At 41.3% G+C, this 22,517-nt stretch overlaps 1 protein-coding gene across 16 annotated transcripts in view; it reads left to right on the top strand.

The window, feature by feature from the left end:
• Positions 1-22,517, top strand: part of GRIP1 (glutamate receptor interacting protein 1) — a 330,428-nt gene that overhangs the window by 128,127 nt on the left and 179,784 nt on the right. The gene's annotated exons all lie outside the window — the stretch shown is intronic.

Genomic DNA, 22,517 nt, shown 5'->3' with positions numbered 1-22,517 from the left:
TTACCCCCTCCACTGCACATGTGCACCTTCATCTTGGCACAATGGGCAGTTAGAGCTTGAAGCAGCAAGCTACCCTGTGGCACCAGCGTTTGTCTTCCTAGGGAATGCAAGCACCTGCTCCGCTACTTTGTAATTTATTTCACTTGAATAGAAAAGGAAGACTTAGCAAGTTTTAGGGAAAAAATGGAAAACAAACCCTGTGGTAATCTGAGAGAATAATGTGTTCCTAGCAGCTGGCAATGTAATTTTTGATTTCTATGTAATTATTATTCAGTGTTAGGTGGTGGTTATGTTCCTTGCTCCTGATGAGAAGATTCATTTGTGCACATCATTATTATCTCTTTTGACATGCGTGTTAGTGACATTAATCTGTGTTTTATTTTCTGTAGTGGTAATAATGGGGTTGTCTTCCCCTAGCTTTATTATGTTGTCGTGCTTTCTGAAGTTGTCCTCATAACACAAAGGAAAAGTATAGCATAGGGATCCAGTGGGAACCAAGTAGCATTTAGCGTGGGGTGAAGCAGCTCCTCTCATCTTTCCTGCTTCCTCCTTGCCAAGTTGTGATGTACTTTCCTTACTGGTGGGCAGGCAGGCAAAGCCACTCCTTTTTCAAGTTGTGCAATTGAAAAATAGTTCATTAAATCTCTCCAGAAGTGTGCAGCAAAAGATGCTTTATGCTCTTCATAGGAACATTTAAATCCTTTTTGCAGTTTATTCTAGAAATGCAAAAGATTGTTGGGGGCAGTTAAAGATTTATTCATTTCTAGCTGGACTAAAATTGTCTCATTACTTTTAGAATATGAGCTGATAAAATGACTCACTCATCTGAAATCATCCAAATGGTGTTTTTCAGGACAAGATGTTAATTGGTCTTGTCAGACCACTGAGGAAACTTCGGGTCCACTGCACTGTGACATATCCTGGCTAACACAGTGGCGTATTTGTACTGTTTTCTTCTGTTGTCGTCTTGGTTTCCTGTTTTTTCCTAGATGTTATATATTTTGTGTATTGAGATCTTTCCTCTGTCTCTACTCAGAAGCTATTTAGGTAATTTCTATGAATAAATAATATTCAAACTTACCCATCCAGTTGTAACATTAATATAACAAAACCCACAAGGTGAAACGTAAATGGAGGATGGAGGTTTCACCTGAATATATCTACTTCTCTGCTCATGTTCTTTATCCTCCTTCTGTTTTGATTAAATGCTGTCTTTGAGGATGATACTGCAATATATGCACAGGAGCCATATGAAATAAATGTATCAGTATTAAAAGCTGAAGGATTAAAATTAGGGGTTTTGTCTTTAATTCTAACCTGCTTGATATCCTTCCTTTTCCCTTTTTGCCTCCATTGTAGCACTTGGAATTTATTCCCCACCATATAAAGTCTCCATCTTTACATATGACTGACAGAGTTTGAGTCATGGGTACTTATTTTGTGAGAGAATAAAGATATATGCCCACCCCTTCCCCCCTTCTTTGGGATGTTGTAGGAAATACTACTCATTGATTACTGGAATTTAAAAAATGAGGGCTCAGAGGCTGTTACTCTGACCTGTCATTGAGGGCTGAATGTTTTCCATGTATGTTGATGGGTAGAAGTCTGTGGGTAAGGGCGAAGCACGGTGGGCAGGATCTAGCTCATACGTGGTCTCAGATCATTTTTTCCTCTCCTATAAGAAAGGAAGCCTCAGAACGGGGAGTCTCTTGGTCTGCTCTTTAGCATTTTCATATGACCTGGCAAGGAGAAGGTGTTCCAGTTAGAATGTGATATACCTTCTTAGAATGTGATATATTCTTCTTTTCAACGAAGAAGCTGAACATATAAATGATGCGTAAGTTTTCCCAGAGTTTAAGTGACTCCTGAAAATAGAATGTTTTTTCTTGTTTTGATGTACAGCTTTTTGTTGCTCTATAGTAAGGTTCCCAAAATCCCCCAGGTATGGCTGTACTGAAAATTAAAGCATAATCTCATTGCTTTTTATTTTTTGCTGCATAGAGTGCGAATGTGAGAAAACAGATTTTTTTTTTTTTCTTCTTTTCTCGAATTGAACAAAAGCCTTTTATACTGCAGGCATTTAATCTGCAAAGGACTAAGTGTAATTACTTGTTCATCCATGTGTTAAACTATGCAGCACTCTTTAATGTGTCTGCGGTTCTGAATTTACATGACTTTTAAAATTGTGATAAATGTCTCTTTATGCTGTGACTGCTTAGGAATCTCTATAGAGAATATAATTTAAAAAATTATAACCTGTAGAGATGTCTTAGGAATCTCTATAGACACTAGGCTATATCCATTACGGCAAAACCCTATTGACTTCAGGATTGTCACACTAGTAGTGGTATCTCCTTATGTTACTGCATAACCTCAGTAACTGGTATCTTTGCTTGGCAGCGTTTATTACAGTCATTACTACTTTTACTTACATTTTATCATCAGTGTTTTGCTTTACTGGAACGATAACTGGATTTCTTGGAGGCATAAACAATTCATGTTTAGAGAAATAACAGTAGTTTCTAAAAAACCTACTCAATAACTTTGTAGCTTGTGAGAGAATATACCATTGCCATTGTACAGAATGGATTCATCAAAACCTTCCTCTGCAAAAACCCTTTGACAACCAGCTGCAAACAAGAGCAGTTAAGGCTCTGTGCTGTATGGAGAATTGCATGTTATGACCTAAAAGGTAGAAAATAATTTGATGTCCTCTACATGAAAATAAGGCTTTTTTGGTATTGTGTATCTAGAAAGCTATTTTAAGTAATTGCCTTGGAAGATCGTTCTACATGTTTTTTTCATACAGCGTGCTTGAATAGCTAACAGAATCATGCATTGGTCTTTTTTTTTTTTTTTTTTTTTGTCTCCTGGTAAGAAAAATGCTGCTGTTGCCAAAGATCACAGCAGACCATCATTTTTGCCATCATTCGTAATGTGTACAAGCGTTCAAGTACTGAAATCATGGTCATAAGTAAGAGATTATACTGAGAGTTTTTTCTCCTGAAAAGTAAAATGTAGCTGTACACTGATATGTGAATGCAAGTAAAGTAATACATAAGACAGTAATTTTGGGTAGCAGATAAACAAGAGAAACACAAGTCAAAAAGTCTCCTCTTAAGAAGAAGGTGAGAGGCATTGCAAGATAAATTTTCAGTAGCGGAAAAGAATGTAAGTTAGTTCCTCAGAGAAAGGTCCCGTGCAGGTGGTCCACTGTTTGGAGAAGAGCAGTTGGGTGCGTGTGTTGCTGATGTGCAGCCATGTGGGATGACTGCACAGTGTAGTAGTTGTGGATGTGCTCAACCTATCACCTTAGACTCTGTTGATATGCATGCATTTGTGTGAGAAGGCCTGATCAGAAATACAGATGAATACTGTTGTCTTTACGTTCTCCACTTGACACAAACTAGAAACAGTAGGTCCCAACAAGGGCCCAGCAGTGATAAGTCCTGTGTATGTAATTAAAAGACAGTTGCTGCCCTAAAGAGATCCTTACTATAGCCTGTGGCACAGGGGAGTAAAAAACACAACGAGGTTGACAAAGAACCACTGTCTGATGGAGATGTACAGTCTAAAGTTTTCAGCTGTACTTCTGGTGTGATTCATGGGTGACTGGTTTTGTGGTGAGGGGTGAATTTCCAACCATTACTGCCTGCTTTCACAAGGACACATTGCGTATCTTGTTATAGAAACTGCTGAAGGCTGCCCGTGAACTTATCTATCGTTAGTTATAATTGTACCAACTATCAATCTTCATTTTTATAGGAAAACTGTTGAGATGATTCTGGTAAAGCTACTCAGGCAGCCTGAGATTTCCACAACTAAAAGATGTGATGGGAGACAGAAGCCTAGCTGAATCAATTCATTAACTAACTCTTCATAATGGCAATAGGAAATATGTCCTTTTTTGATAAATACTTTCTTCTAAGCAGTATTTCTCATTGCTGTAAAATCTGGTGCCCAGCCCATCAGCCTACCCCAAACATCATGAAAATCAGTATTAACTGAAGATTCCCTGTGCCTTTGAAATTCAGGCTGCTTGAGATTTGGCAATTAGATTTAACACCCCAATTTTAGTCACCCAAAACTTACAACGTTGACAATACTTCTTCACCCGAATCTCTACCCTCATTTTATGCCTTTTGAATAAACGGTTTTGAATAGTAACGATATTTTAATAGGAACTGATAATAAAGTAAAACCTTTCCTTGGCACAGTATTCCCCTGTGCCCTATTTTTCCCATTGTTTAAAACGAATGGGCTGCCTCTCCCCTCTGCCCTTGCTGGCTGAGCTGTTGGCTCCGTTGCACCTCTTATGCCCTTCAGCAGAAGCAATCCGTATTTCCCCCAGCAGTCTCTTGGAAAAGAATAAAGGGTTGTTGTTGCCAAGAGAAACTTTTATGTGGTCAGTGATTTCTTTCTATGCACACACCTTCAGCTGTGCACTCCGTAGATAGCCAGAGTTGGTCTGTGGGCTGAATCTGGTTCACGAGGCGGTGTCAAGCCTCATACAAGGTGGCCAAGCCAAACGCTGCCATCGGTTAGTGTGAGCAGTGGCATGGGGAGGGTGATCCAGCAGGTTTGTGAAATGTCCAGTGTTGCCCTGTGTTTTGTGGGTAGGTTCCTTGTTTGAGGATGCAGGTTCAGTGGGAAAGGAGAAGGTTGACAAGACTGGGGCTGACAGGGAAGCTCCTTTGAAAGGGGTGATTTGGGCCTTGGGCAGAGAGCTCAGTCTGGCCTTGGTGAAGTTTGCACCACGTGGAAGGCCGAGGAGCTTTGAAGATGGGCGTTACAGCAGTTTCCCTGGTGGGGCTGTGTGCTGAGGTGAGGAGATACAGACCAGAGTGAGGGGCAGTGCCACTTTGCAGAGTTTTGCAGCACACCTTGATTGCTGTGTTGGGATTTGGGGCTACGTGACTGGCACGGTTTGGATCTCTGTTGGAGTCAAGGATCACCATCACTCTTCAGCAGTCTGCGTGAGAGAAACATCTGCTGTGTTAGGGGGTACTAAGGCAGGACGGCTATGGTGTGCCTGAACCATTGCCCAGGAAGACAATATGCGAGGCAGGGAAGGCACAATGACTTCTAGAAAAATTAAGGGGCTATTTTGAAGACTGGGGGTTGTGTCCATAAGAGTAGCCATAGTGTCTTACTGTCCTGTCTCCTCGTGTAAGCTAGATGGTTACGGAATAGCAAGAACAGAGTGTGTAAGCATAGCTCATGCTCTGCTTTCCCACCCTCAGCTCTTATTTTCTGGTTTAGGACCTTTTAAAGAAGTGGCTTTGTACTTAATAACCATCAACATATCTTTGTTTCATGGTCTTATCCATTCTTCTCTTGAAAAGCTTTAAGTGACTACAGCATCCTTTGTCAACGAGTTCCCTGGGTCTGCTGTCCACCGTGTGAAGAGGAGCCTCCTGTTGACTTGTTCTCCTTTTGTTTTTATTCTGGAGATAGAGGGCTGGCTGTTTTGGGATAGGTGGCAAATGGTTCATATAGAGTATGAACCTGCCTCTTAATGCGTGTTGAGATCTCTCTAGAAGGTCTGAGTGGCCAGTCTGGGCACCTATCAGCAGCTGGCTTTGATCCATCACTGATCCAGACCTAATAAATAAACTAATGAATGTAGGCTGGCTCTTTGCAGCCAAACATTTCTGTACTGTATTTCTTACTAGTGGTTTGTACTATACAAAACTTTCCACTGTTCAAGACCTCTCATTATTTTCAATTAGGAATACATCTTGGTATGTTGGTCTGGCTGCAGACAAAAAAAAAGCTGAGACAATTTCTACGGCTCCCCTTCTAGTCCTGTAAAAATTATGATTGTTTTGGGGTGGTTTTCTATAGAAGATACGAAGATGTAGCAGGGATGTTGCATGTAATGCTATCTTCTGACTTTTAGTAGGTTTTTTGTAATATGCTTCTGCATAATTAATTTTTAGAACAAAATGCACTAGTGACTGGATGTTTTTAAAGATGATACAAGGAGCAGTAGTTAAAAGGAAAGATGCTTTTGGTGGAAAAAAAAAAAATACTGAGCACGGAAAGCCTCTATTTTGGCTAACCAATCTTACAGCTTAGAAGAGCCATCACAGAGGTCTCCTCTGCAGAAAGCAAAGTTAAACATGGCTTTAACACAAAGGTAGTTTTCCTGAAGCAATTGTAAAAACCCCACAGTGATAAGGTATCTTAGTTTTTATTTGTTGGGTTTTGGCACAGTACAAAGTCATTAAATCTAAGCAACTGAAAATAATTTTGGACCTAGCAACATATTCAGATGAACGATGAAGTATTTAAACGTCTCATTGTACTGAAGAATAACTGTCCATAACAATTAAAGGTATTTAAAAAAGCTTTCAGAGAGGCACAGTAGAAATTTAGCTGGTGAAATTGATAATAAGTTGGGATTTTTGATTATATACACTTTTGCACTGACGGTCTCACTGAAACTTCAAAAATGCAATGAAGATCAGATAGAATCTGCCAGTGTCTTCAATGTTTTCTGGTTTGTTTTGTCATTGTTCCTTTCATAGCCTGGCATTTCAAATATGAATTACACTTCGTTTTCCATACTCACTGTGATATAAATATCATAGTTCATTGGATTTTAAGTTTGAATTTCTCATAACTCTTAATATAGTGTTCATGTTATTTGTTTCTCCAAGGAAAAAAAGAGGAAAACAACATGTTTCACTGAGTTATGTGGACACTAGGTTGAGACTTGAAATAAATGCATTTGTTTCTATAATCATAACAAGTTTCATTCTCATTGCACCAGGCCTGTGCTTAGCCTTATAGTTTGTTTTTTGTAGTACTTGGTCTTTCGCTATGATAAAATGTATTTGTAATTATTTTTACTGTTGTGTTAATTAACTATTCTTATACGTGTACTTTTATATTTGAATGAATTCCCTGGTTTTGGGTCACCCCAACAGCTGTGGGGTCATAACTGGCTCATAACTGATGCTGTTTGGAAAAGCTGTCATGGTATATTGTTGTGTACAGATAATAACTTGCATCAGAGTCTTCCTGGGCAAGCAAAAATATATGGAAATGTCCACATTTTAGAAAACTTAAGAAAAAAAATATCCTAGCATTTATGTTTAATCCTGGATGTGTTTTTCAGTTTTCACTGTGCTTGCTACAGCTTCTCTCCAGTTCCAGGTTTTCTTTGGTCCTACAGTCAATAGAAGCTTTTCCAGATCCTTCTTTCATCACTGCTGATACTTGCTGATTAAAAGGTTCTATTGTGTTGGTTTTATTCCTAGCAAGTAATCTTTATCACCAGGCCAAAAGTTGGCATACATTTTATGACTGCTTTCTCTCTCTAGCTGGTGAATCCTTTGCCCATGTCAGTTCACCTTAAGTTAAATTTGAAGTCACCCCAAATTTTCATCTTTTCTCCCTTCTTTCCATTTTAGAGGATTTAGTTTGAAGACTCATTGCTTCAGGACAAATTGCATAAATGTAGACTGTGTTTGTACAGTTTGTATACAATTTCTGTATGCAAGACTGTCCTGTAATACTAGTACAATTTGTTGTCTAGTGTGATATTTCACCAGAATCTGAACTCTTACACACTTTGCTCATTTTTTTTCAATTTATATGTCTGATTTTTTAAGAAAACTTTTTAATTCAAGTTTGTGGTTTTCATTATTTTGAGACTTACAAGTTCTATGAATGGTTCCAAAATGTTCCCAGTTACACTTACTGAACTCCTACACATTGCAACTTTACTTAGATTTATGATAATACATATTCACAGTTTTTAATTTTTGATCCTTTTTCACAGTTGTCAAAAAAAAAAACCCTAAAAAATCCTTCTTGTTTACTCTTCACATAACATGGCTCTCTTCCCCTCTCCTCTCACAGTTCCCTGTAGTATACTTGCTTTACTCAAAACTTGTCCTGTTTTCCAGGTATACCATTCACCCTGATGAAATTATTAAATTGAATTTCTTTAATATCCTGTCAATCAGCTCAAAAAATATTAGTACTTTACTGATTTTTCTTTCACTATCAGATAGGGAAGACTAACTAAGCATGTTATGGTGGTTTTTATCCACCTTAAAAATTAGGGTTTTCACAGCAGATGCTGCTGAAGATCTTCTGTATCTCTGTGTTGTGTTTTACCATGGAATTAAATCCGTTCTTTTCAAGCCATCTAGTTTGATTTCAGTATAACTGTGAATGTCTAAATTCTGCTTCGGTTTTTCAGAGTGCTTAATCTTTGTAAATAAGGCTTTAACTGAGTGTCTGTTTCCTTTCTTTCAAAAGTCAGCTTCTTTCATCTTGTATCTTAACTTTGGGAAGCCACACAGAGGAAAAAACATACAAACCAGATCTCTTAAAGAAATGCATATTTGTTAAGTTAGTTATGCTCAATTATGGAAGTACAAAAAAACTTAAATGCCTTTTTAAAAAAGATCTGCTGTCTGATACACAATACGCAATTCAATTCTTTAGAAGACATGAGAAGACAACAATGGGTGCGCTCTTACAGGGATGTAGAAAGCTGGGAAAGTTTGCAGATAGAAATGCATCCTATCCAGAGCTGCTGAGTAGTTTTTCAATTGCATTTATTATTTAATTCACCAAGTGCTTAAATTATTTATCTACACTTCCTAGAAAACCAGTAGAAATACGATATAAAACCTTGTTGTATTTTATTTCTGTAACACAGTATCCATGATGTGATGATTTGGTTGTGGGTGAGCTTTCTGGCATGTTTGGGCTGTGGATGCCTTGGACCAGAGTTGTCTGATCATTTCCTCATCCTTTTCTGCCCATCTGCATATCTCTGCTGCTTCATGTCTTGCCCAGCACTGTAGACTTTCTGAAGCTCACATGCACACTCTGCTACACTCACTATTATCTTAGTGTAATAGGTTTTTTTAACATAATTTGGCTTCTTAGCTGTTACGGTTAGCAATCATGAATGATTTAAAATGGTGGTAGAAGTTATAGTTTCATCAGGTGTACTCAGCTTTTAGATGTGGCTTCCCAGAACTGACCATCATGTGAATCCCAGCTCTCTTTTCTGAGAAGTGATTTGGCAGTGCCTGGGGTACCCTGGATAGTATGAGTCGGGCTGGGCATCCACCACCAGAACCTGCCCTTGCTAGTCAGTGAGGACATCATGGGATTGTGGGCAAAGAGCCCACCAGAAATGCAACTGTCAGGAGAGGGCTGTGTGTTTTTTCTAGACAAAATATATCGTTATGTTTTGGAGCTCTCCCTAAGTATTTTGCTAAGGGGTCGCTCAGCTGTAGTGGATGAAGGAATGGAGCTCAGCTCTGTATCAGCTGGCAAATCTTACTCATTTGCCTTTAACATACAGAAATAAGAGAAAATTAAAATAAGCTTCAGGAACTGGAGAAAGGAGGATGAAAAAAATCTAGGCTGGTTGGTATAGGAGTAGTATGTCTTGAAAGAAAGAAGAAACACAGGAAGGATGTAAAAGCTGCAGAAGTGAGACATGAGGATGGGGCAAGCATCATGGAGTCAGAATGGGCACAAAGTAACAGAGCTTAGAGACCACAGTGGCTGGAGCGGTCAGGGGCAGTTGGGTTGCACCTCAGAAGCTCAATACCTTTTGCATGGAGGGCAGTGCCTTAGTAAAATCATCATAAATGAAGAATAAGCACATATTTTGTGTGTGCTGTGAGTGAGAACCCTTCATTTCAGTTGGCACTGTACCATCTCCAGAGTAGTCTGAAAACTGCTGTGCACCAAATTCGGAGCTCAATGATGACAATAGATACAGGTTATCTCAGAAGTAGAAATATACCCACAGTCTGTGAATTTCAGCAAATGTATGACTGGAGGAGAAATACTGTGTTTTCCAAGGTCTTAGAATAGGATAAGATTTTGTTTCTGATATTTGGCAATAGTTTCAATCTACGTGATACCAGGGTCACGGTGTATCCACCAAGCTTGCAAGAAAGTAAACAGACTGTGCGCTCTGTCAGCAGTATGGCGGATAACTGAGCTGTTCTGGGAGCTAAGAGTTATGTTTTATTGTGGAGGTTTTTAACTAGATTTCTTTCTATAATTAATCCTTAGTGCTTGCAAATTAAACATACAACTGTTTGGTTATTTTAAGGTAGGCATAGGCTTTTGAGTGAGCTCCCCAAATTGGCCTGTGACTGACCTCTTGCGTCATTCTTACGGGGATGCTTTAAGAGTTGTGTTTCTGCGTACAAGTCCCAGGTCCGAACACTGCCAAGTTTTCCAAATGAGAACTAAAAGCAAAACATCCCCAAAGGAAAGAAATGCCAGCTTACAGGTCCAGTGTTTTTAGTTATGGTTGGTTGACACTCTCCGACTGCCAGGTGCCCACCAAAGCTGCTCTGTCACTCCCCTCCTCAGCTGGACAGGGGAGAGAGGAAATATAATGACAGGCTCATGGGTCAAGATAAGGGCAGGGAGAGATCGCTCACCAGTTACCATCACGGGCAAAACGGATCCAACTTGGGGAAATTATTTTAATTTATTGCTGTTCAAATCAGAGTAGGATAATGAAAAATTAAAAAAGCAAGCACTTAAAAACACCTCCCCCCACCCCTCCCTTCTTCCCAGGCTCAATTTTGCTCCCGATTTCTCTACCTTCTCTGCCAAGCAGTGCAGGGGGACGAGCAATGGGGGCTGCGGTGGGTCCATCCCACGCTGTCTCTGCTGCTCCTTCCTCCGCAGGGGGAGGCTCCTCACACTCTGCCCCTGCCCCAGCCTGGGCTCCCTCCCACAGGAGACAGTCCTCCATGAATATTCTCCTATGTGAGTCACACCCACGGGCTGCAGTTCTGCACGAACTGCTGCAGTGTGGGTCCCCCGCGGGGTCACCAGCCCGGCCAGCAAACCTGCCCCAGCCCGGGCTCCTCTCCCCTTGGGGCTACAGGTCCTGCCAGGAGCCGGCTCCAGCGTGGGATTCCCACGGGTCACAGCCTCCTTCGGGCATCCACCTGCTCCGACGTGGGGTCCTCCGTGGGCTGCACATGGGGATCTCCTCCACCGTGGAGCTCCATGTGCTCAGGGGCACAGCCTGCCCCACCACGGGCTTCACCATGGGCTGCAGGGGAACCTCTGCTCCAGCGCCTGGAGCCTCTCCTTCCCCTCCTTCTGCACTGACTTGGGTGCCTGCAGAGCTGTTGCTTTCACATATTCTCACTCCTGTCTTTGGCTGCAGTTGCCCTTGCAAAGGTTTTTTTCCCCCCTTCTCAAATACATTATCCCAGAGGCGCTACCACTGTCCCTGATGAGCTCAGCTTTGGCCAGTGGCGGGTCCCTCTGGCAGCCGGCTGGCATGGGCTGTATTGGACATGGGGGAAGCTTCTGGCAGCTTCTCAGAGAAGGCACCTCTGTAGCCCCCCACTACCAAAAGCTTGCCACGCAAACCCAATACGGCATTAGTAATTGTTTAGTATTTTATAATGCAGTAGTATTTCAAGCCGTGAATAGGTGGAGGTGTCTGGAGCTTAAGGGCTCCACTGAGGCAGCAAATAGCAGGAACACTCAATGCTAAGTGACAGCTAATTCAGGCTGTCTAAAGGCTCTGAAAGCCTGCTCTGTACTTGGCTTGAGGAGTCATCCAAGGTGTAGTGCTTCAATTTTGCTAGAGTAACATTTTCTAACCAAATATACTCCATCATGATATCTCCAAGCAGATATAATTGTTACCTTCCCTATGCAAAAAAATGTGAAATGTCCTTGGACTAAGGCATGCAGGACACAGTGGCAGGGCTACTGCAAACTGTGCAACGCTTTTCTCCTCCATCATCTCCATGTCTCAAGATATGGAGGGGAGCAATTCCTTTTCAGTGGTAGTAGGAGGTATTTCCTTCTCACTGTTGATACTATGAGGGGTATTTTTGCCACTGCATGCTGGTTTTAATTTGGCCATTGTGATGACTGAGAGGCACAAGATGGATTTCGGGAACAAGTCTGTGCACTGTGAGATGGGATGGTTTGGGGGGAAAAAAAGAGATGAGAAAAGGAATGTATTTCAGAGGAAAGTGAACATGATGAGAAATGGGAAGAAATAAAATGGAAAATGCTTGCTGAATTCACACAGGGAAAGAAAGGAAGCATGCGGGGGGAGACAGGAAGAAAGTACAACACAAGAAATGTTTCATTACCAAAAAAAAATTAAATCAGTTGCTGATGAGTGTAGCAGGAGCACATTACGCTTAAAGATAAGGCCTTAAACAGAGAGAGAATGCATGTTAGGAGTTCTAAGTGGTACCATGTTTTATTATTACTGTTTTGTTCAGACAAATAAATTATTTGACAGGAATTAAAAACTTCTTTCAGGCTGAGGCTTGCGTGCCAGTTTTCACCACAAACACATTTTTAGAGTTGGTTTATAATCTCCTAGAAATAGATAAAAATGAAAATGCTGATACAGCCTAGCATGTGGTAATGAGAATATGCTTCAAAAATAAATGAGAGGTTTTACTGCACTGTCTCTTAGGATCTTAGCATATCATGCTTGCTTGTTGAATAATAATTTCCCATTCATACCAGTTCTGTTCTTCTCTCCTCTTCCTCTTTTTCCCCACCCTTCCTCCTAGCCTGAGAGGACTTAACCAGCACTGCAGGCTTCTGTTTCGTATGAGCATCCTCCAGTGCACTTCACTATAATGGTGAAAGTGCTGCAGTTCCCAGTCTAATTGCTCTTGAGTTGGCATGTAGGTCATCACCTCATCGTTCGCTTTGTCTTCTGTCCAAAGAGCTGATAAAAATCACATCGCCGTGCTGTGGCTTTCCAGGGGCTGTTGAAGGTTTGTCACAGATCGGTGTTGTCTTTCTGCACTTGCAGCACAGCTTTTTGCTCTTTGCCAGGCATAAATAGCAGGTGGTCCCCTTACAGAAATATTTTATGTTAAGCAAAGCTTTTCTGTGTTTAGCTCTGCTTCCGCCTCATAAATCCAAGTCAGGCAATAGGCAGGAGCTCCTCTAACCTACTCAGAGGTTGCTTTCTGCAACTGCTAAAGAGTTAGTTGTTGCTTAGCTCAAATGAAAAAGAGCTTTGATTATATTGAGCACTAGAGCTCAGCTGAATCAGGGCATGTATAATTGAATATACTTTTTTTTTTATTTCAAACTCATTCTCTCTCACTTGATAAGAGGAAGTTGCATCCCTTCTCCCTAATTCAGCAGTCTGGGCATTTGTATGTCCCGTACTCCTGAATGACTGAATTGAAAAACAGTACAAAATTTCCAATGTTAACTGGCTTTTATGAAAATCTCTGGCCAGTGATGTTAGACAGACTGACATTTGGTTTCTTGCCACAAGAAGGGATGTGTACAGGGTGAGGTTTTTGTCACCACAGCGCTGGGGCTGCGTGTTCAAGGCTGCTGGATCAGTTCTTCAGTCTTTTACACCAATTTCACACAGCTCTAGCTCCATTCACCACATTTTTTCCTGATTCTCTCAGCAGCATCCGCAGAAAGGCTATGCAAGTTGTTTTTTACATGATCTCGATACTAAATTAATCGTAAAGATAATACTGTGCTCTACCTGTAACGTTGCTTTTAAAACATGAGTGTTGTTTCTGTTGCTGTCTCCGTGCTGGGTTTGTGCATCCAGGGCCTGGATGCAGCCCTTGGGGCCCTTCCAGAAGCGCACAGACATCTGTAGAAGTGCCTGGTCAGGGAAGTGGGTGATGTGCTGATCCAGAACTTACAGCTGCCTGTCCCCTCCCCTCTCCCCACGGGAAGCCAGCGGTATTGCCACCACTGCCCTTCCCCAGGGAGGAACGGCTTCTGCTGTGGAATGGCTGCCTCCAGCCAGCTCCAGGGAAAAGGAGCATCCCTCAGCCTTCCTACCCTTTGAGGTATCTTTGTAGCATTGCTGCCAAATGTCTTCATAACTGAGCAAGGTAGAGTGTGTCAGCAGCCATGCCTGGCTGTAATGTTTTGTTTGTTTGTTTTGAAAATAAAACCAGAGTTCATGGTAAGACACAATCTAGCACCATTAAAAGCATTTTTACTTGAGAAAAAGGGATGCTGGGGTAGGAAGGAGAGAAATGGAAGGGAGAGGCTGACGTGGTCAGTGCTCAGGGGTTTCTAGGAAGGAAACCTTTGAGTGTGGGCAAGAACAAAGAAGAGGATAAAGGTGTAGGTGGTTTCAAGTCCAGAGTGTCTGTTTAAACTTAGACTACTTTAGCTAAACCAATCTTTGAATCATTAGTGCTGTATTTCTTAAGAACTCATGGAGGTATTCGGGGTCTGAGAGGACTAGGGAGGAGCAGAGATGGATGTGGTCTCTAACAGGGAAAGAGTCCTCATTAATGATAATTATAGACCAGGCGTTAAAAAAAAAATAAATGAATTATTAAATAATTTGCCAGTACTTAGTGAGTAGTGAGGGAATAGCCAAATGGATTTGTCAAGAACAAATTACATCGAGCTAGTCTGATTTGCAGCGTTGATGGGGTAACTGGCAGAAAGGCTAAGAAAGAAATATTGGATGTGATCCAGTCTGACTTCAGTAAGGCTTTTGACGCTATTTCGCTTGACGTACTGTGCAAACCAGGGAAGTGGTCTAAACAAGGTCCCTGTGAAGTGACTTCTACAGTGGCTGAAAGGCTGCAGCAAAGGTTTGGTTTTCAATGGCATTGGTCCAAGTGGTAAGAGTCAGTTTTCTGAAGGGCTCTGTCACATACCCTATTCAATATTTATTTTGTGATTTGCATGATGAATTTGAAACTACGAAAATTATGAAAGACTCAACTGAAAGGGGTTATGAATGTTTTGAAGATGCAACAGGATCTGACTTTAAAATACTCTGGATAAATTATAAGGGTCTGAAATGAGTAAGATGGTATTCAGTGGAAGCCACAGCTGGGAAAGAAAAATGAAATGCACAAATGTAAAACAGGAAATAAGAAGTTAAGCAGCTGTGCTGCAGAGCAGAATCAGTGTTCATTTTTAGTGGATGACAAATTAAGCAGCTTAGTGATGTGATGCCATTGCAAAGAGTACAAGTCTTGCTGGGTTTTATAAAGACTCTATGCCTCAGGTGAAGCAATTGTGGATGCTGTCTGCAGTATTAGGGTACCACATTAGGAGAGAAGTAGGCAAACAATATATGAGCAGGAGGGAAGATTGTTTTAGAAAACATGATGTGAGACAGGGCTGAAGGAATTATATTTTTTCACTTGAATTTAGGAGTTCTCTCTTTTTCTGGACTCATTAGTTTACCAAATGTTACACTACTCAAATCATAATACAGCATTTCCAGATCCACTGGACTAGATACAAGAAGAAGCAGAATTAGCACCTTTGAAATTACAGGCTATGAAGCTGAGCAAAATGAAAAATACTTCAAAGAGCTGCACAATTCATGGAAAAACTTTGAAGAGCTTTGGGGTTTCACTGTTTTCTTAGTAAGAGAATTTAAATTTTTAATTCAACCATGTTACTCCTACTACTTCTTCCCCACCAGAATTAATAGCGCTGCACATAACCTTACTATTTAAACAACCCCTAATTAGGATGTCAGTGTGAATTTGCTTTCCATGCTCTCCCACAAGTTGATGCCGTGCTGCCTTTTTCTCTTCCTGCAGAGGAGCTGGTCCCAGCCTTTGTCTTGCCAGTTACACTCCCTTCAGACACATACCTCATTCCAACTTCTCTTCTGGTATTTTTTCCCCTTCTCATAGGAAAAATGCCAACTCACATTTCCCAGAATTGCCACCTTGTTCATGTTCTTTAGAACACCTTGGTCAGTGAGCACTTTTCTACCAGGGATGCTCTTAGGTTGCCCCCGATGCGCTTTCTTGGACAACAGCACTGCTTCTTTCCAGTCTCTGGTTTGCTCTGGAAGACTTGAGCATCATCTGCCAGAGCAATGGGCCACAGCTATGAAGGTGAGGTCAGCAAACCTCTATCTTTATCCCTGGTCAACTTGCCAGATCATTTCTATTGCTGCAGGGACTAGTGGTCTCTGGTCGTAAGTGTCCAGCTGACATGTGCTTCCAAACCCATGTGCGAGCCCCTGCCTTGCGGAGCAGCATTGTGAACACAGGATCTTTGTGTACCCCAGTTCTGCTACAAGACGTGTGGAGGATTGTGTCATCTAATAATTGTCGAGCCTTTAATGATACTAATTGGCTATGGATTATGCAGCTTTCTGGGGTTTTTAATTCTGTCAGGTCTTGAGTCTCAGAAGATCTTTCCTTCTGCGACTGGAATGATAGTTCATCACATGCTGAAACTTCTGTACAGCATTATAATGCACTGCAGTAGTTATTAATACAGTGAAGAATGTACAGGGTAAAAAAGATGTAAATGCACCTAGCAGGAAAGAACTGGAACAATTAATGATTTAAAAAGACAGAATGAGAATCTATGTATGGTATAATTTCTGAGCAGATTTTCCCCAGTATTCCATATGAAGTCTACTCCTTCAATATCTGCTCTCTTTGCAGAATTTCTTGTTCTGTTCCAAACAATGCCTTGCCATGTATGAAATACCCGTGACACATTTTGTAGTCCTGAGGTGACTACAAACTAGTTGCAAACTATAGTAACAGTTATGTTTTGTAACAGAGCATAAAGGTGAATATTTTAAATGTCTGTTTGCTGGACTAAAGAAATGCTTCTGAACCAGCTGTGACTGAAGTCACTGCAATTGTGCTCTCCAAAAAAACCCTAAAATAGTATCCCTTTCACCTGCCAGAGCGTTGGGGTTTAGTTCAAAATCTCTTGATGCTGCTGATGCACATGGAATCACACAGCAGTGAGAAATATCCTGGTGCTGGGAGCGGTGGAAGCAGAGCTGTCTCCCTTACTGTATGTAGTGTATGTGAGGGGGGAGGGTAAAGCACGAAGGAGACTTTTTTTTTTAAAAAAAATTTGCTCTAAGCATTCCCTTTTCTTTATAAACACACAGCTTAGTTCTCTTTTTTTAATCTCTGGGCTGGTGGCAGGCTGCATTTTTACAGCGTGTTGTTGCACGGGTTAACGGTGTGAGCGAAGTCCTGCAGGAGTGTTGTGGTCTGTGGGAGAAACTTGTTTGATGTTGCTTTCTGGGCAGTGAACAGCAGTTCATTTCGGGAGCTAGGCAGGGTTAGCGAGGAGGGGGAGATGGGATCAGTGCATGGTTTTCAAGTAGATATTTTCAGTGCCTCTTCATTCAGGTGGCACTTGGCCACCCACGGGACAAAAGCAGCACGTTAGTTTCTTACGCACGCAGCGGGTCTGCCTGCCGGGCTGTGTAGTTCGCCCTGTTTTCAGTGGGAAAAGAGGTTGCTTTCTTTGTTGGTAAACCAGTGTAACATGAACTGGTACTTTCCACTGCTACGTGCTGACAGAATTGTTCACTCTGAGCCAGCGAGGGCTGTGCAAGCGCTCTGGCTGCAGAGGGGTTGAGTGTTGTTTCAGGTGCCCTAGCGAGTCTTCCTACAGACTGCAATAGGGCGGGAGGGAAGGGGGAGAGTGTGATGCCTGCACCTAGAAAACAAAGGGAAATGATCTTCTTGAGATAAAAATGGAGAAACAATAAACACAGGTTCCCTGTAGTGCCATTTGATAGTCCATTTCCGAATACAAGCTTATATTAAGTATCATTCGTCCAATATATGCTGCTGCTTAAGCTGCCCTTGGGATGCTTACTTTCTACCAATGTAGTTTGTTATAGCTACTGGCAATTCAGGTGTTTTTCTTAAAACAAAATGGTAGCGTTGCACAGAATTTTCTGTTTCACTCATAGATGAGATTTCTAGAGATTATCCTGTGCAAAGCTGCATATGAACTCACTGCCTGAATCTAAGTCTCTATCCCAAATAATCAACGGAGAAGGATCCGTCCCTCAGCATCACAGTGCAGGCACAGCCGTACTCAAGATGATGTAGATGAGAGTTGTCCACTGTACAGAGCATTCTCACAATTCTTTTGGTGCAGGGGGAGCTGAGTCAGGCCCTGCTGAAGGTCTTGCTGCTTTAGGACTGCTGTCTTTTAATCTGAGTTGAGGCTTCCTTAGAAATCTTCTTTTGTCTTCTACCGAGCGGCCAGTCTGCTGCTCTGTCTGCTTCTCCAGCGATGTTTTAGTGTGCTTTGAAGGTGAGTGACTTTGATGTGATCACCTTTGGCTTTCTCTGCATCCCCTGGGAGAGGCCGTGGCCACAAGCCCAGCTGAGCGGAGTCTCAGCAGAGATGCTGAACTTTTCTTGCTGGGGCTGTTCCAGTACCAGCCGATACAAAATGTAAAGCTTGAACTTTCAAACTCCCAATTCCCAGGGAGTGCTTGTGCAGGGAAGGTCAAGCTGATGGACTGCCAGCTTTAGTCAGTCCCATGGGGAATGGCATGGCCTGAAATGCTGAAAGTTCACTCCATATTGCCTTTGTACAACTTTTTTTTTTTTTTTTTTTTTATGTCAGAGTTTCTTGCTGCATATAACTGATTATTTAAAAATATAAGTGAACTTCTTTTAAGGCCTCGTGGCCAAGTGGGCTACATCCCAGGAATTCCCTTGAGGTATTTGTGGGGTGTGTTGTCAATCCAACATTTCATGTCAGTCTTTCTTAAATTTACTCTTGGACTTCGACTCTTGGTTGTAGTCTACTGGTGTTGCTTTCAAGGCAAGTTCGTGCATACCTGTGAAAGGTGACAGCTTTGTGATGGTTTTTACATTATTGACATCTAATAATATAACCTAGGATAGTTTTTACCTATTGAATTATGTCCTTTAAAATTTAATTAGGGATGTTTCTTGGATCTCAGATGATCTCACCTCCACTTTTGGTCTCCCTCTCCTCTGATCCTAGTGTCCAGGTTGCCTCTTTCTATTCATTAACAATCGTCCCTTTCCCTGGGGTTGCTCAGAGTCCTCAGATGCTTCACAGTGCTGTTGTGCCAAATAAAAATGGTTTCTCTTCTCTGTGAGCAAGTGGACTTTTCAAATCCTGGATAAATCTATGTGAAAATCCATTTTGCATCATTAGTAAACAAGGGCGAAACAGGGTTAATAATTTCATTAGAGAGGATCAATTTCTTATGCTCTTTGACATGAGTAGAAAGAGGAAGGGAATTTTGGTATAGTGTGCCATTCTCCACATTTTAAAATCAATGTTTGTGTGTCTTCTCTTCCTCCCTGAACTATGCAGACTTAATTACATTCTTCAATTAGGAATCAAGGATTAATTTTTGTTATCAGTTATAATTAAGGAAAAGTCCATGGTAATTACCGCCTAATACACATTATCATTATATGTAAATGTCAAACTCTTGCAGACAGCCTTATAGAGACAATTAAAAAAATTATCTGTTTAAGATTAAATTCTTCAATACTTTTTCAATTCCACAAATATGAATCATTTTAGCATAATATTTCTTGGATTTAAAAGATGGCTAATCTTGATGAGATGAGTTGTCATTTATAACGCATGTTCTGTTTTCCCCACACTTCAGTTTTCATCACTCCTATGTGTTCCTTCCACAAAGCTGCAGTGACATTTTGGAGCAGAGTTTTTTATTGACTTGAGGAGATTAACATTTACTAGGAACACAACCTAATTTCTTTTGTGCTACACAGAGATATCATCTGCAATAAAAAGCACGTTTTTGAAATCATAAACACGTATGTAGTCAGCTTCCTTTTTAAGTGACTAAGTATCCTCAGGTTTTAGAGTCACTGTTACACAAATATGATGGTCTCCGTGTGAGAGTGAGATAGACATTAATTAAAACAGCAGGCAGCACTGAGACAACACTGATGGCTGGAGCATGCTGCCCTCTGCCTACAGAATTTAAGAAATGTATTTTGTTTCTCTGTCTTCAGCATTTAACCTGTATCACTGCAAACCTTGCATACAGTTACCTTGGTTATCGTAGGAATTCCCTCCCATTCTAAAAGTTTCTCTGCAACATGTTTTAAAATCCCTGCTTTTAAGTTGATTTGAATTGTTACCATATTGCTGAGACTGTAATGAAATATTACAGCCATGCTTTCTGTGAGGTTCTTTTGGTTATGATAAATGAGAGTTCCCCTTACCCACCTGTGGCATCTGTTTGTGTAGAAATTCAGGAGTCCTTTGTAGTTTCTGAAAGAAATTTGAAAATAACTGCAGCATTGTAGCCAATACTCCCTTTTCCTCAAAAAAATGCAGGTTTGTGCCTGTAGAAGCTGTTATTGATCATGCATGTGTGCTATGTTTGCCTGAATAATCAGCATGCCAGCACTTTCACTTTTTATTTTATATGTAAAGCTTTCTGGGATAACACGCATTGTATAAAAATACAGTTCTTTTCTGATTTTTCTGATAAAGGCCTTCATGAAGAAGCACGTGGTGTTTGGAGAGTTTAAATTAAAAATTAAGTGTATTTCTGAAACAAAAATGAAAATCAAGGAAAAAAAAAACACCCAAGGCTTTTTAAAATTATTATTTAAACGGCAGTTGTAGTGTCAGGCTTATGGTTTGAAGAACTTCATATTATTTACCCTCTGGATATCTTTTTTTACTGTGTGTGCAGATCACGAGATGTACAGATGACTGTGTGTTCAGGTATGGACACATTTATATAAAGAATATGAAACTAGTAGTTTGTGTGTTTGTGGTCATAGTATAGGCTTGTGGAGTTGTCAACTGTATAATTACTTCAGCATATAAAATTTTTTTCGAAAGATATTTTGAGAAAATACTGAGAGCTTTAAAACAACTTACTGAAAATAGCCATAAAATCTGTTTCATTATAATATTAATGAGCCATGTTTCTGTGTACCTCTGTGGCTACCTCAAAAATTATCTTTTAATATGTAGAGGCTTGTAGAACTATCTTAAATGGGTCTAGCTCCTGGACTGCTGTGATCACGTAGAGTCTGTTTTTACTTAAAAGGTAATTTTCCATTATTCCTTCAAAAACAAAACATCCCACTGCATGCTCAAAACCCAAAAGACATATGCAGAGACCTAGGCATGCTACTTAGCGTATCTTACAAGTCCAGAGTGGTCCTGAAGAAGGGAAAAGGAGCTCTGTAATTTTCCCTGAAGAAAAGCCTTTGGGGATGGCCGGGTTGTTAGAGCAGCACTGCAGTACACACGTAGCTTTGTGGTTGTCACTGTGGCCCCGTGTCAGTGTCTGTCTGGCAGAGGTTTGTGCCCTCAATAGGGAGTTGAATGCTTCGAGATGTGGTGGCCTGGTGATGATGCCAGATGGCCAAAGGGGTTTGCATTCAGCAGGTCTTGGGCAGTCAGCCAGCCTGTGCGTTTCCAGGTGTGGTCGTTGGCCATCCTCGTACAGTCAAGCCAACACATGGCTTGTTGGGACAGAGCAAGGCGTTGGTCCATTTGAGATACTTTGCAGTGCCTTCATTGGTGAAGTCTTGACCCCCAGGATGAAGTGTCTTTGGAAATCTGGTTTTAAAGGTCATGCTTGTGGGAGCAAGTCTTCATGAGAAGGCATCTCTCAGACTTAGATCCCCATGCACAAACAGCTTCTTGGGCCCATACTCACCTTGTTTGAAGTGGAGAGGCTGTCCTCTTTTGACTGTGGAAGTTTCATTTATTTTCACTCAAGAAACTTACGGGCTCCTCTTTGTTTGCATTTGTCTTGAAGCAGCCAGGTACTGTGTAGGATAAGGGGACTGGGGATGGTGGGGCTCCTCCTTGAATGGCAATAGCCTGTAGCAATCTCCCATGAAGGGTCCCTGTCCCTCCTGGTTTCTGGCTACTGTTTTGTGCCACTTTCCCTGTAGTTCTGTCGGCACGTGGGATGCCATTGTGCCTCTGGAGACCCTGGCAGGGCATCTCAGAAACCAGGGTTCCTCTCTCCTGTGTGCTTTGCCTTGTGGTGCTAGCACCTGAGTGCAGGGGATAAGAGGGGATGAGAAGCATTAAAAGAGGCTTTTATGCATGTGGTATGTTCGTTCACCTTCCCTCTCCAAACTTTTCTAAATTGGTCTGTAACAGGGTTTGTTGAATGCTCACGTTTATGGACAAAGCGTGAGCATTACTTTATAGTAACACGTTTCCATGAAATGTTGTGATGTCACACAAAAAAGTCCAATAGATAGCAGTTCACAGGTTTGAATTGAGAGGCAGGTCACAAGAATTTATTTTATTAAACAGTAAAGACAGAGTAAGGAATGGGTCTGTCTCTTAGTTCATCTAGCTGAAAATGTAGCAGGCTGGTTGGTCACCTCTCCCAGATGGTTTTGGCTGGTCCCTTACATCCAAGGAAGAGTAAAGCAGACAGACAGTAGGGCTGGGGCAGCTTTGCAGCCCTTCAGGCTCCCTCATGCATATCCAGCCTCTCTCCTTTCTGGTTTCAGAGTAAAATGTGAGTAGTGATTTTCTTGTTTAGAGAATTCCATAGATATATTAAATGGAACGCAATATACTGTTTCACAAATCTTACATTATTTAAGGCTGGCTTTAATAAGAAAATCTGGAAATGTCACCTGGAGCAAAGAGTACGCAGAGCCCAGTTTCCTTTCCATGAACGTTGCTGTGTAAGCCACAATTAAAATGCATACTGGATACTTATTTTAGACTTATCTGGAATTCGCTAGGAA

This window comes from Falco punctatus (genome assembly GCF_963210335.1).
Source record: "Falco punctatus genome assembly, chromosome: 6".
NCBI classification, from domain to species: domain Eukaryota; kingdom Metazoa; phylum Chordata; class Aves; order Falconiformes; family Falconidae; genus Falco; species Falco punctatus.
This window is presented reverse-complemented; position numbering and strand designations above follow the sequence as displayed.